At 35.3% G+C, this 12,909-nt stretch overlaps 1 long non-coding RNA gene across 4 annotated transcripts in view; it reads right to left on the reverse strand.

The window, feature by feature from the left end:
* The window catches only part of LOC131383800 (uncharacterized), a 205,753-nt gene that overhangs the window by 85,584 nt on the left and 107,260 nt on the right, over window positions 1-12,909 (reverse strand). The window lies entirely within an intron of this gene.

Genomic DNA, 12,909 nt, shown 5'->3' on the forward strand with positions numbered 1-12,909 from the left:
TTCTTCGTGTTCTTTGATAAGACGAATAGCTCAATAAGGCAAGAGAGGGGCTTGGTGAGACATGCAAAGGATTAGGCATAAAACTCGATTTCTTCAGGAACTGAAAATGATGCTTCTGATTCTTCCACCAGCTAAATAGGTCCTTAGTGTCCGTAATGTAGAGATAAATAATGCTAAGTGTGTTACCACTTCAGTGTTCCTGTTCCAATTAATATAATCCTCCAGGGAGAGAATAAGATATCATGCAAAAGCCCCTGGTACTTAAAACTGAACATTAAATTGAGCCAGATCTTCTCAACTGCCTCAACTATGCTTTTGGAAGTATAACATTTGGGACATCAGGGTAACATTAAAGGCAGTTTTGATACTCCAGGGCATAGCACTCCAATCGCCTGGAAGAATTAAGGAAACAATTTAAACAATAGGAAAATATGGCTCCTTAAGAAAAACATTTGCTAGAATAACAAACATGATTTGTGTGTATTAGTCAGCAAGTCCTTTGCTCTCTTTTAGCTATGCATATGTAATATGCGTATGTAATAAACTGCATCTATCATTTCTCTTCTCCCTGATATTTGTAACATCTCCTTCTATAGAATATTTGCTCACATAATTAGTATGTTCTTCACCCTGTCTTTTAACTCACTAATGGATTTTTAAGAATTTTAATTTAACAGGTTTAAGCATACCATCACATTCAACTGCAAACTATATGGTAGATTCTCCCAAGTACCATTTATTCATATTATCTTATCTATTCAGATTCTGGCTATAGGCACAGCCATGTTCCTATATGAATCTGAAAGGTCAGAAAATCCATTTCTCTCATTTTAACTGATTGAGGAATTTAAGACCAAGTGTGGTTCAGTGTTCTTTACAAGATAAATTTATTGCTCTGAATATTTACTGCAGAATTCTAGACTAGCCAATAACCATTTCCTCTGGAGATATCTCATTTGCAGTCTGAAGAGAATAGTGTTACTACGTGCAAGCAAAACTGGGAGAAAACATATTTTATGAAGTAAAATTGTCAAAAACCTTTCTACTAATTAATAAAAAATAATAGTATGCACGAACTTGAAATGTAAAGGACTTGCACTTGAACCAAGAATATGCACATTTGAAAAATAATAGATGCTGGGAGGTTGCAGAGAAAAGGAAACACTTACACACTGTTGGTGGCAAGGTAAGTTAGTTCAACCCATATGAAAAGCAGTATGGTGATTCCTCTAAGAGCTAAAGGCAGAACTACCATTTGACCCAGCAATCCCTTTACTGGGTATATATCCAGACAAATATAAATTATTCTACCACAAGGACACATTCATGCAAATGTTCATTGCAGCACTATTCACAATAGGAAAGACATGGAATCAGCCTAAATGCCCATCAATCACAGATTAGATAAAGAAAATGTGGTACAGGCCGGGCGCGGTGGCTCACACTTGTAATCCCAGCACTTTGGGAGGCCGAGGCGGGCAGATCACGAGGTCAGGAGATGGAGACCACGGTGAAACCCCGTCTCTACTAAAAAATACAAAAAATTAGCCGGGCGTGGTGGCGGGCGCCTGTAGTCCCAGCTACTCGGAGAGGCTGAGCCAGGAGAATGGCGTGAACCTGGGAGGCGGAGCTGGAGTGAGCCGAGATTGCGCCACTGCACTCCAGCCTGGGCAAAACAGCAAGACTCCGTCCAAAAAAAAAAAAAAAAAAGAAAGAAAATGTGGTACATATACACTATGGAATAATATGCAGCCGTAAAAAAGAACAAGATCATGTATTTTGTGGGAACATGGGTGGAACTGGAGGCTACTATCCTATAGCAAACTAAGACAGGAAGAGAAAACCAAATACAGCATGTTCTCACATATAAGTGGGAGCTAAATGATAAGAGCTTATGAACACAAAAAGGAAACAGACACTGGGGTCTACTTGACGGGGGAAGGTGGGAGGAGGGAGAGGAGCGGAAAAGGGAACTATTGGGTACTGGGTTTAATACCTGGATGATGAAATAACATGTACAGCAAACCCCTGTGACACGTGTTTACCTATGTAACAAACCTTCGCATGTACACTTGAATGTGTGTTCAAGGGTTGGGCAATTTACGCGAATGAGTGAAATCAGTTGTAAGATGATAGAGAAGTTGTCGACTATATCAAACTGTAAATATTGTCCCTTTCAAAATTACTTTAATGCTAAAAGATAAAAGCAGCAGCAGCAGCAGCAGCAGTAGCAGTAGCACTTCTATGAGTTCCAAACCAGTTTCAACCTGAAGTCAACCATTTGTGATATTTTAAATCACACGGAATGGAATGAGTTATCTAATAAGTGACAAACTTTTAATAAATTTTGATGAGAGGAAAAAAAAACAAAAGTTAGATTTTCACTTCATGCTGTACACAAAAATAATTCAAAATGTTTTAAAGATAAAAGTATTAAAGTCAATAGAGTGCAAGAAGTTTATGCTTCAATGCACTCCCTGTGTTCCAAACACATAGGAATAAAATATAGAAAGGAAAAAGCAAAAGGGCATAACAAGATCAAAAGCAAAATAAAACTCTTTTTGAATCAGAAACAGAAAAGAAATTGAAGACACGGAGTGGGTTCCAAAGCCATTGGTCATCTAAGTGTCCAAAAGCAGGCAGAGTAGTTAAGGGTTCAGGTCCTATGAGCAAGAGACACCAAAACTGTTCCAGGTGAGTCAGAAACCACTGTTTCCAGCTACAGACAGGAAAGAAGTTTCCTGCCACCTACTCCATCCCTTGAAAAGACACTTAACAACAACAAAAATAACGGCAACAAACCATTCCCAACTGTTTCCTAAGGTTATTTCTATAGAGCAACTGACTTCAGGAGGTAATGAACACAGAAACAGTGTGGAATAAAATTTTCAATCAAGAGACCTATGGTCTCCAGATTGCTTATATCCTTCAATATCACTGCAGGGAAGAAACTTTAAACCATAATTATGAGACCTTGTTCTGGACTATGAGTTTGGATGGAAGCAACCTTAGAACTGCAAACCAGACATTGAAAGCAAAGAACACAGAATGTCTTGAAACATTTCAAATAATTAATATCATCCAGACTTTGTTTTCTACCCCCAATGCAAGCAACTTAAATAGGAAGGAATAGACACATATGTAAACACAAACACACACACAAACAAATTAGAACCTTAAAATGATACTCTGACTTCTCTTCAGATGAGATATATTTTTCATCTTTTAAGATGTTCTACTAAGTAGCTCATGAAATAAAAAGCAAACTATGATAGAAATTATGAAACATTTAGACACAAATGACAATGAAAGTACTACAGAGAAAAGGTGGGATCCAGTTTTCACAATTGCAAGAATGAAAATATGTATAAACTTAAGTTCATTTATTCGAAAAGGAAAATACTTTAAAACTAAATGACTTTTATAAAAAGCTAAATGAATTAAGCATTTAACACAGCAGCTTAGGAAAAATAAGAAAGTTGAAGCAAGAAAATAATAAAGTTAAGAACAGGTATTAGTGAAATAGAAAACAAAGAAACAAAAGAATTAATGAAATAAAAATCTAATTTGCTGAAAAAGCAAATAAAATAGAAAAACACCCAATATACTAATTAATAAAATAAAACACTTATGTAATTAGCAATGAAATAAGACACACTTACACATATAAGGCACATTTAAAACCAAATTAAGTTCAGAAACCAATCTGATACATATGCCAAAATCCTAAATAAAATATTATCTAGATGAGCAAACTTGTGTGGAAAATAATACATCGTGACCTATTTCCGTTTATTTAGGAAATACAAGAAGTGTTCAATAATAAAAGATATTAAATATTACACTAATGAACAGATGAGAGGAAAAACCACATGGTCATAACAATAAATACAGAAAAAAGTGTTTCATAAAATTCAAACAACTATGATTTTTAAAACATTCAGAAAATAAATGCAGATGCTAATTTCATTATTGGATTTTAAGTCTTAGCCAATGCAAATATATTGAAAATATTTTGGAATTTAGAAATATATTGGAAATGAAGAAACAAAATTATATGTACTGGCTATCTATGTGATTATTTGGAATTTTCACTAGTAGATTTCACAGAGTGTGCAGGATGCAAGGTCAACATAAAAATTAATAAGATTCCTACACACCAATAATAACCAATTAGAAAATATAATTTAAAATATTTTGTCCTTTATAGATAACAAAAGCAACTCCAAAATCATCAAGTAGCCAGGAATACAATTAAGAAAAGAGAACCTTAAGAATTTAAAGGAATAGTATTTTGTTAAAAGCACTTAGAAGCAGGCTTGAATAAACAGAGATGTATTCATGGATGAAAAGGCTTAAAATTGCAAATATGTAAATTGTCTCCTTGATTTTTAATTTTATAAACACAAGTTTTATTTGAATTTTATGAGAACCATGTGAAGCCTTATTTTTTTTAGTAAGCTTAGCCAGGAAGTCTGTATTAGCCAGTTTCATCAGAATGTCTTATTATTTATTTCCCTAGTCCCTATCAGACGTATTTGCTTCAACTGGTTCTCAATTGTGGCTGCTCATTCACAATTTTAATTCTGTTATCTGTGCCACCTGACCTTGGGATTTTTCGGTTCTGACTCCTAGTAACTGGGCTTGGCAACTACTGAACTACTGAACTCTCTTCTTACCTCCTACCCTAGATCTTTTCTCAATAGTTTCTCTGGAACTGTTCCCTGAAACACTGCTAGTATGTAGTTGCATAATCCCATTGCACAAACCAGTCCTTGGCCATACCCGCTGAATGACTTCTTATTTAGTTTTCAACCAAAAACCTTAGGAAAAATTTTTAATGCATAAATGCTTCGTTTCTGCTAGTATATGTCTCATAATGGGTGTGCCACTATCCCTGATGTTGTACCGCTGGAAATGGGATTTTCAGACCAAAACAATAACTCACTGAGGTGCCATTTCTAGAAATCTAGTCATTTCTACCTAGGAAATTGGCCAATCTCAGGAAGTAATAAATAGGTTACCAAAAGGGAAGTTAAAGCTTCAAATGAATTGAAGTCTTGTGAGATTTTAATGAATCAAAGCCATTTAAAAAATAATAATAACCTTACGTAATTTTTAACATGTGAGGTTCTGATTCTTTCAGAACTAAAAAGCAATGACACAACTATTTTGAAAACTTTTTTTATTAGAAGAAACCTAGATAATGACTGCATTTTATGAGGTTGTTTTAAAAATACATCATACATATAAAGGTGTAAATTTAACTGTCAAACACTTTATTTAAAACTTAAGCAGGTCAAATAATTTGTTCCCTTTGACTTATTTTTTGGCACTGCTTTATTGGATGTGAATAAAAATCAAATATTGAATAGCACTTTTCTCAAAAGAACTATTTAAAAATAATCTTAGACATAATATTCCATGGTTATAAGTCCAAGGAAAATAACAAAGATTCAGTCCCATAATCCAGATATTGGAGATTTAAAATTTTTATTTGTTCATGTTAAAAAAGAAGAGATGTTAAAAAGAAGCAGATTTTTTGACCTCTTAAAGTGAATAGAGACAGAGGGACAGCTGGGTTTAGCCCACACAGCATTATAAACTACACCGGTGATTTTCTTTCCTTTTTCCATTTCTTTTCCTAATTCAGCTAGATATACATTCCACAGTGCTCCAGTTTTGCAGAGACAATCTTCTTTGTTTCACTCCAACTTGACCTTGCCTGTTTTGAGTCCCATTACCTAAGAAACTTTCAAATGTTTTAAGTATCTGATAAAAATAAACCAAGGATATTTTGTTTTTCAGTGTACAATGCTTCTACTTCTATCACCATGTCAACTCCATGGGCAATCAAACATCTGGAGATAATCTTTACAGCATCCTTCCTATATTTTAAAGATAATTGCCTTGTCCCCTTATAGTTCTGAATTCATTATTCTCAGTTGATTTAGCAAGACCATGTTAATATCAACATCAACAGACACGAGAAACTAAGGAGGGCTAAACTTCTGTCTGTCACAATTGATTATCTAAATTTTTGTGGGTAAAGACACCCCTGTACACAACAGTCTGAGCACACTGGATCCTCATAACAGTATTATTTACTTAGTAGTCTCCATTAATAATTTGTGGAAACTTGTGTGACTATAGCAAGTGTGAGGGTTAATTTTGTGTCAATTTGACTGGGCCATGAGGTGCCCAGATACTTAGTTAAACATTAGTTCTGGCTGTGTCTGTGAGGGTATTTCTGGATGAGATTTACATTTGAACTCCTAGTCTGCAAGCCTGCCTTCTCCAACGTGGCTGACCCTCACCCAATTTCTTGAAGGCCTGAATAGAACAAAAAGGATGAGTAAGAAAGAATTGTTTATCTCTATCTGACTATATTTGAACTGGGACATTGGTCTTCTGCCATTGAAATTGAACTGGAACTTACACCATTGGACATCCTGGTTCTCAGGTCTTTGGACTCAAACTAGAATTAATACCATTAGCTCTTCTGGATCTCAAGTTTGCCAACTAGTGATCTTGGACTTCTCAGCCTCAATATTCATATAAGCTAATTCACGATAGTAAACGCACCCCTCTCTCTCTCTCTACACACCACACACACACACACAGAGAGAGAGAGAGAGAGAGAGAGACAGAGAGAGATCTGTATCTGTCTATTGCTATCCATGTATCTATCTATCCTATTGATTCTGTTTCTCTGGAGAACCCAGACTAATACAGCAAGTTTCGCTTATTCAACAAATAATTACTAAGTACCTACCATGAGGTTGGTGGTGCCCTAAGCAGTAGGAGATAGGATTCATAGTTAAACATCTTTATTTATAGTAAAAGCCTACCTTATATTCTTACCATGAACTGAAAACAGTATGCCAGCCAGCTTCCTTTGTAATCTCTGTTGAAGAAATCACCATTGATTCATTTGATAAACAAGTCTATGTTAAGTATCTATTATTAGGTACTCTTCTAAAAGCTAGAAATATACAAGTGGAAGGCAGGAAAACAAACAACCCTGTTTCATAGAGTTTAAAATGTAACCGGAGAGAGAGACGACAAAGAAAAAAAACAAAATATATAGTTGTTGGGAAACAATTTTCCACAGGTCTCTCACATTTCTGCATATCTTGTTGTCAGAGGCACTGACTGCATTTGTTTTGAACTATTCTCCTAAAAATACTTATCTTTCTGATACTTTCATCAGAACATACTTTCTGATGAAGAACATCAGAAAATATAGTGTCATGTTCAGAGGAACGTCAGGGGTGCTTACAGCCTAGGAAGACGGTGATAGGCTATCACTATATATAACTGTGTCACTATATCACTATATATAACTATGTCACTACATCACTATAGTGATCATGATAGGCTGTAGGGCTGAGTGAGGTGGGAAGTCACAAGAAGGCTTTCAGGAAAGAAGTGACATAATTTGATTTGCAGCTTATTAGATTCACTTTGGTTTCTATGCTGAAAATAGCTCAAAGGAGACCTTGGCAGAAGAAAGAAGTCATGAGATTGAAAGGTGAGGCAGGAAAGGAGTATATAGCTAGAAATGGAGTGTTTTCCTGAGTTAAAAGGAGAGACAAAAGAGTAGAGTTCTTTAAATAAAGGCATTCTCCTTTTCATATTTAAAACCCTAACTAGTGTGCTAATTTTCTCAGTAGCATTCTTTTTTAATTCATTGAACTATAATTGTATAAGCCTAATTAGTGCTAAGAATCCATTAGGCAATAAAAAAATTTCCTCTCTAGTTAAAGAGTTGCACATGTCTTATATGTGAAATTAAGAAAAAATTAATTTTGATTACACCAAGTTAGAATCGATTAATTGATTACTTGCAACAGTCATTGAGAATTTGAATGTTTTCTGGTGCATTAAGAAGCAAATAAAATTTAGACTGAAGTTTTTTTTCTGGTAAGATATGTCAATACATAAGCCCTTCTACTCAGAGGAAGGCTTTATCTATCACTCCAGAAAGTGAAAGTCATGGCTCGGAAGAAGATAGTCATGGGTATCCAAAACATCCTTTTCTAGGAATCTTTTCATTCTAAGCCAGTCATCTCAATAGTGTAGAGATGAAATCTTACAAATCTTGCAAAGAATTCTAGCTGATTCATTGACAGGATTAACCTTTTATATCCTCTTATAATATACCTCATATGAAGATGAAGGGAGGAAAGTAAGAGGCCTGTCATGGTAAGAAAGCAATGAAAATCCTAGATAAAATTACCGGGAAAAAAAAAAAGAAAACTATTTGTGTAGACTTCATCATCATCTATCTCTTTTTAAAGCCTTAGGGAGGTGCATTTCAGATCTGGTAGCATCATCCTGGCCCACTCATCCAGAGAGCATTTGTGGTTAAAATCCCCCCAATGAAAATATTCTATTCCCGAATAAGCAAGGCATGAGGAGGACATAGAGGGAAACACCAGCCTGACTCAAGTTAATGGTGAATATTAGGAAATGGTGAGAAATTAGGTAGAGAGGGAGGGTGGAACTTTTTGATGGAGAATTTTGAAAGCCAAAGACAAAGCGGTTAGACTTGAGGCGACAGGGAACTCAAGTGTCTTCATGAGCGAAGGCTTATGTATGTCTATATACCAACTAGTTTATCATCAATGGGAAAAAAATTGAACTTCAGTCAAACATTGTTTTCTTAAGTTCTATATAGTGTTAAATGATGAGTGAAACTTGTTCTTTCATCTAGCTAATTCTCTAAGTTGGTTTACAGGTTTCATTCCAGTTGGTTTTCGGTTGCTTTGAGGTTTGGTTTCAGGGAATATTTTGAGGGCTGCGTACACATGTTTTTTTGTTGATTTGTTCAATTGTAGAAATAATGTGCATTTTAAGCCTGCTTTATAGATGAGAACCCTGAAGATCAAAGAAATAAAAGGAGCTATTAATAAGGCTTGATAACAAAAAAGAAAAAATATTTCATTCTCAACAACTAGACAATGACATAAATTTTTGAAAAACGAACTTTTGAGAAAGCCTGGGTACTGTGTATTTTAACCCTTCATCTATTCATCATTGTAATAATAGTTAGAATTCTGTGCTGGAAGATACAGCAATGGACATGGAAAATACAGAGATGTCTAAGATACAATCTCTGAAGAAAAAAATTGACATGCCAAGAAAGGGCGTATTCTGTGGTAAACTCACTGTTTATAATGCTATAATCAAGGTTTGAATAAAGAACCTTGGGGAACAGAACAAATAATAAACTCTGCTATGGCAGTTGGGAACGGGCTATTAAATTGCATAGTTAAAAGTGAGTGGGATTTATTCAAAAGGAGAGAAGGAATGGGCAAGAGCAAGACCTTCAGAAGACAATTTCCTCTATGGATCCCCTCTCTCTGAATATGCAATGGAAGTCTGAACACTTTAATATATTCCCCAGGACAGCCAATTCACATAGTCTTCTTGAAATCTATGATAGAGGGTTTGTTAATTCATATAATTGGTATAAAAATAATCTTCATCCATGAAATGAGTGTTATTTAAGATATGTAACTGGTTAGAAAGTTTTCACAGACCCACTTCTCTGGTGTAATGGAAGAGTAAGAATAAATGGCTGATCTGGCAGTGTATGTATCCCTCCACTGCACAGAGTTTCAATCTCCAAATTCGACTACAAGCTTGCTTCGGAGCATCCTTGCATATATGAAATTTAAATCCAGATGAACTAATTTATGATGGAAACCAAACACTTGTTGGAAGTGGCGGGGGCGGGGGATGATTGGGAAGGAGAATCAGGTTATTTTCTGAAGAGGAGGAAATGTTCTATATCTTATTTTGAACATGGTTATATGGGTATAAGAATTTAATAAAGCTCAACAAACTAATGTTTATGATTGTATTGCAATTATATCTCAATAAAAAGTAAGAAAGAAAAGCATTGCATCTAGTTCACATTAAACTGTGCATGCATGTACTAGTCTGGAGCTTTAAGGGTATATGTGGTGTTTCACCCAAGCTATAAGAACAGGACTTGTACAGAATCCATGCTTGCTTTTGACACCTCACTAATAAATGTATGCACCTTTGGCAGAATCCGGTCTCAGATGTGCTTTTGTTGTAACAAACAATCTAGCTGTTAGTTCATAGGAATAGTAGCACAACATCAGCACTTAGCTCTGAAATTTGCTAAAAAAAAAAAAAAAAAAAAAAAATCCTAACATTAGCTAAGCAGATAAATGGGCTTAGGTAAATTTGCAACCATAAATAATAGTGATTTTCAATGTGAAAATTTGAATTCAAGCTAGAAAGGGAGGGCGCTGTGCTGATGAAGGTGGGCTTTAGGGGACATTTGTCTTTTTGCAACCTGTCTATTTGCTAGTCTGACAACTTTACAGTAGTGCTGAGCTCTCTCTGGAAGAAGTACCATGGATCACAGAATATTCTATCCCCACAAGACTTTACAGAGTGTCTTGCACTGACTATTTTAATACATGCGAGGAAGGAGGAGGGGAATACACATAGAAATCTTTTAAGTATGTGTTTTTGAATTAATCAAACCTGAAAGTTGTAAACCCAAAGGAGGAACAAAGAAAAAGAGAGAGGCTCTTATGAAAATTATTGATACTTTAGGCTCTTATGAAAATTATTGATACTTTAGGATACAGCTAAAGCAGTGTTAAGAGGACAGTTTACAGATAGAAAGATTTCAAATTAAGAATCTGGCCAGGCGCAGTAGCTCACGCCTGTAATCCCAGTCCTTTGAGAGGCCGAGGCAGGTGGATCATGAGGTCAAGAGATCGAGACCATCCTGGCCAACATGGTGAAACCCCGACTCTACTAAAAATACAAAAATTAGCCAGGCATAGTGGCATGCACCTGTAGTCCCAGCTACTCAGGAGGCTGAGGCAGAAGAATTGGTCAAACCTGAGAGGTAGAGGTGGGAGTGAGCCAAGATCATGCCACTGCACTCCAGCCTGGGCAACAAGAGTGAAACTCTGTCTCAAAAAAAAAAAAAAAAGAAACAAACAAAAAAAATGTAACATTGCATCTAGAGAAACTAAGAAAAAAAGAACAAATCAGCCTCAAAGTTAGCAGAATAAAAAAATAACTAAAATCAGACAAAAATCGAATGAAACTGAGATGCAAATTTTATACAAAAGATCAACGAAACAAAAAGTTCTTCTTTGAAACAATAAACAAGATTGATAGACTACTAGCTACACTGAAAATGAAAAAAAGAGAAAATTCAAACAAACGCAGTCATAAATGATGAAGATGACATTACAACTGATCCAACAGAAATCCAAAAGATCCTCAGAGACTTCAGAGACTATTGTGAAAATCTCCATGCACACAAATTAGAAACTCTAGAGGAAATGGATAAATTCCTAGAAACACACAACCTCCCAAGATCGAACCAGGAAGAAAGTAAAAACCTGAACAGACCAACAACTTTTTTTTATTAAATCAGTAATAAAAAACCCTATCAATCAAAAAAAGTCCTGTACCAGGTGGATTCATAGCCTAATTCTACCTAGGAATACATCTAACCAAGGAGATGATAGATCTCTACAAGGAGAACTATAAAACACTGCTGAAAGAAATCAGAGACAACACAAATAAGAGGAAAAACATTCCATGCTCATGGATTGGAAAGATCCATATTTTTAAAATGGCCATATTGTCCAAAGTGATTTATAGATTCAATGCTATTCTTATCAAACTACCAATGACATTCTTCACAGAATTAAAAAAAAAGACTACACTAAAATTCATATGGAATGACAAAATAGTCCAAAATAGCCAAAGAAATCTTAAACAAAAAGAACAAAGCCAGAGTCATCACATTACCTGACTTCAAACTATAGTACAAGGCTACTGTAACCAAAACGGCATGGTACCAGTACAAAAACACATAGGCCAGTGGAACAGAATAGAGAACTGAGAAATAAAGCTGCACATTTATACACTTCAATATTCAACAAAAATAAGCAAGGGGAAAATACTCTATTCAATAAACAGTGCTGGGATTACTGGCTATCTATAGGTGGAAGACTGAAACTAGACCCTAATATACAAAAATTAACTCAAGATTGATTAAGGAATGTAAGACCTCAAACTATAAAAATCCTAGAAGAAACCCAAATAAATGCTCTTCTCTATATCAGCCTTGGCAAAGAATTTATAAAAAGTCCCCAAAAGCAATTGCAACAAAACAAAAATTGGTAAGTTGGACCTAATTAAACAAAACAGCTTCTGCACAGGAACAGAAACTATCAAGCAAGTAAACAGCCCACAGAATGAGAGAAAATATTCACAAACTATGCATCTGACCAAGGTCTAATATCCAGAATCTGTAAAGAACTTAATCAAATCAATAAGCAAAAACAAATAACCCCATTAAAAAGTAGGCAAAGGACATGAACAGACACTTCTCAAAAGAAGACATACAAGCAGCCAATAAGCACATGAAAAAGCGTTTATCCTTAGTAATCATCAGAGAATTGCAAATCAAAACCACAATGCAATGCCATCTCACACCAGTGAGAATGGCTTTTGTTAAAAAGTAAAAAAAAAAAGAAACAGATGTTGGTGAGGCTGTGGGGGAAAGGGGACACTTATGCACTGTTCGTGGAAATGTACATTAGTCCAGCCATTGTGGAGAGCAATTTGGAGATTTTTCAAAGAACTAAGAGTTGAACTACCATTTGGCCCAGCCAGTCCCATTACTAGGTATATATCCAAAAGAACATAAATTGTTCTACCTAAAGGACACATTCACCTGTACGCTCATCACGGCACTATTCACAATGGCAAAAACATGACATCAACCCAGTTGCCTTGTATCAAGGGATAATTGGATAAAGGAAATGTAATACATATACACCATGTAGTATTAAACAGCCATTAAAAAGAACTAAATCTTATCCTTTGCAG

Source organism: Hylobates moloch, unplaced genomic scaffold (genome assembly GCF_009828535.3).
Source record: "Hylobates moloch isolate HMO894 unplaced genomic scaffold, HMol_V3 SCAFFOLD_6, whole genome shotgun sequence".
NCBI classification, from domain to species: Eukaryota; Metazoa; Chordata; class Mammalia; order Primates; family Hylobatidae; genus Hylobates; species Hylobates moloch.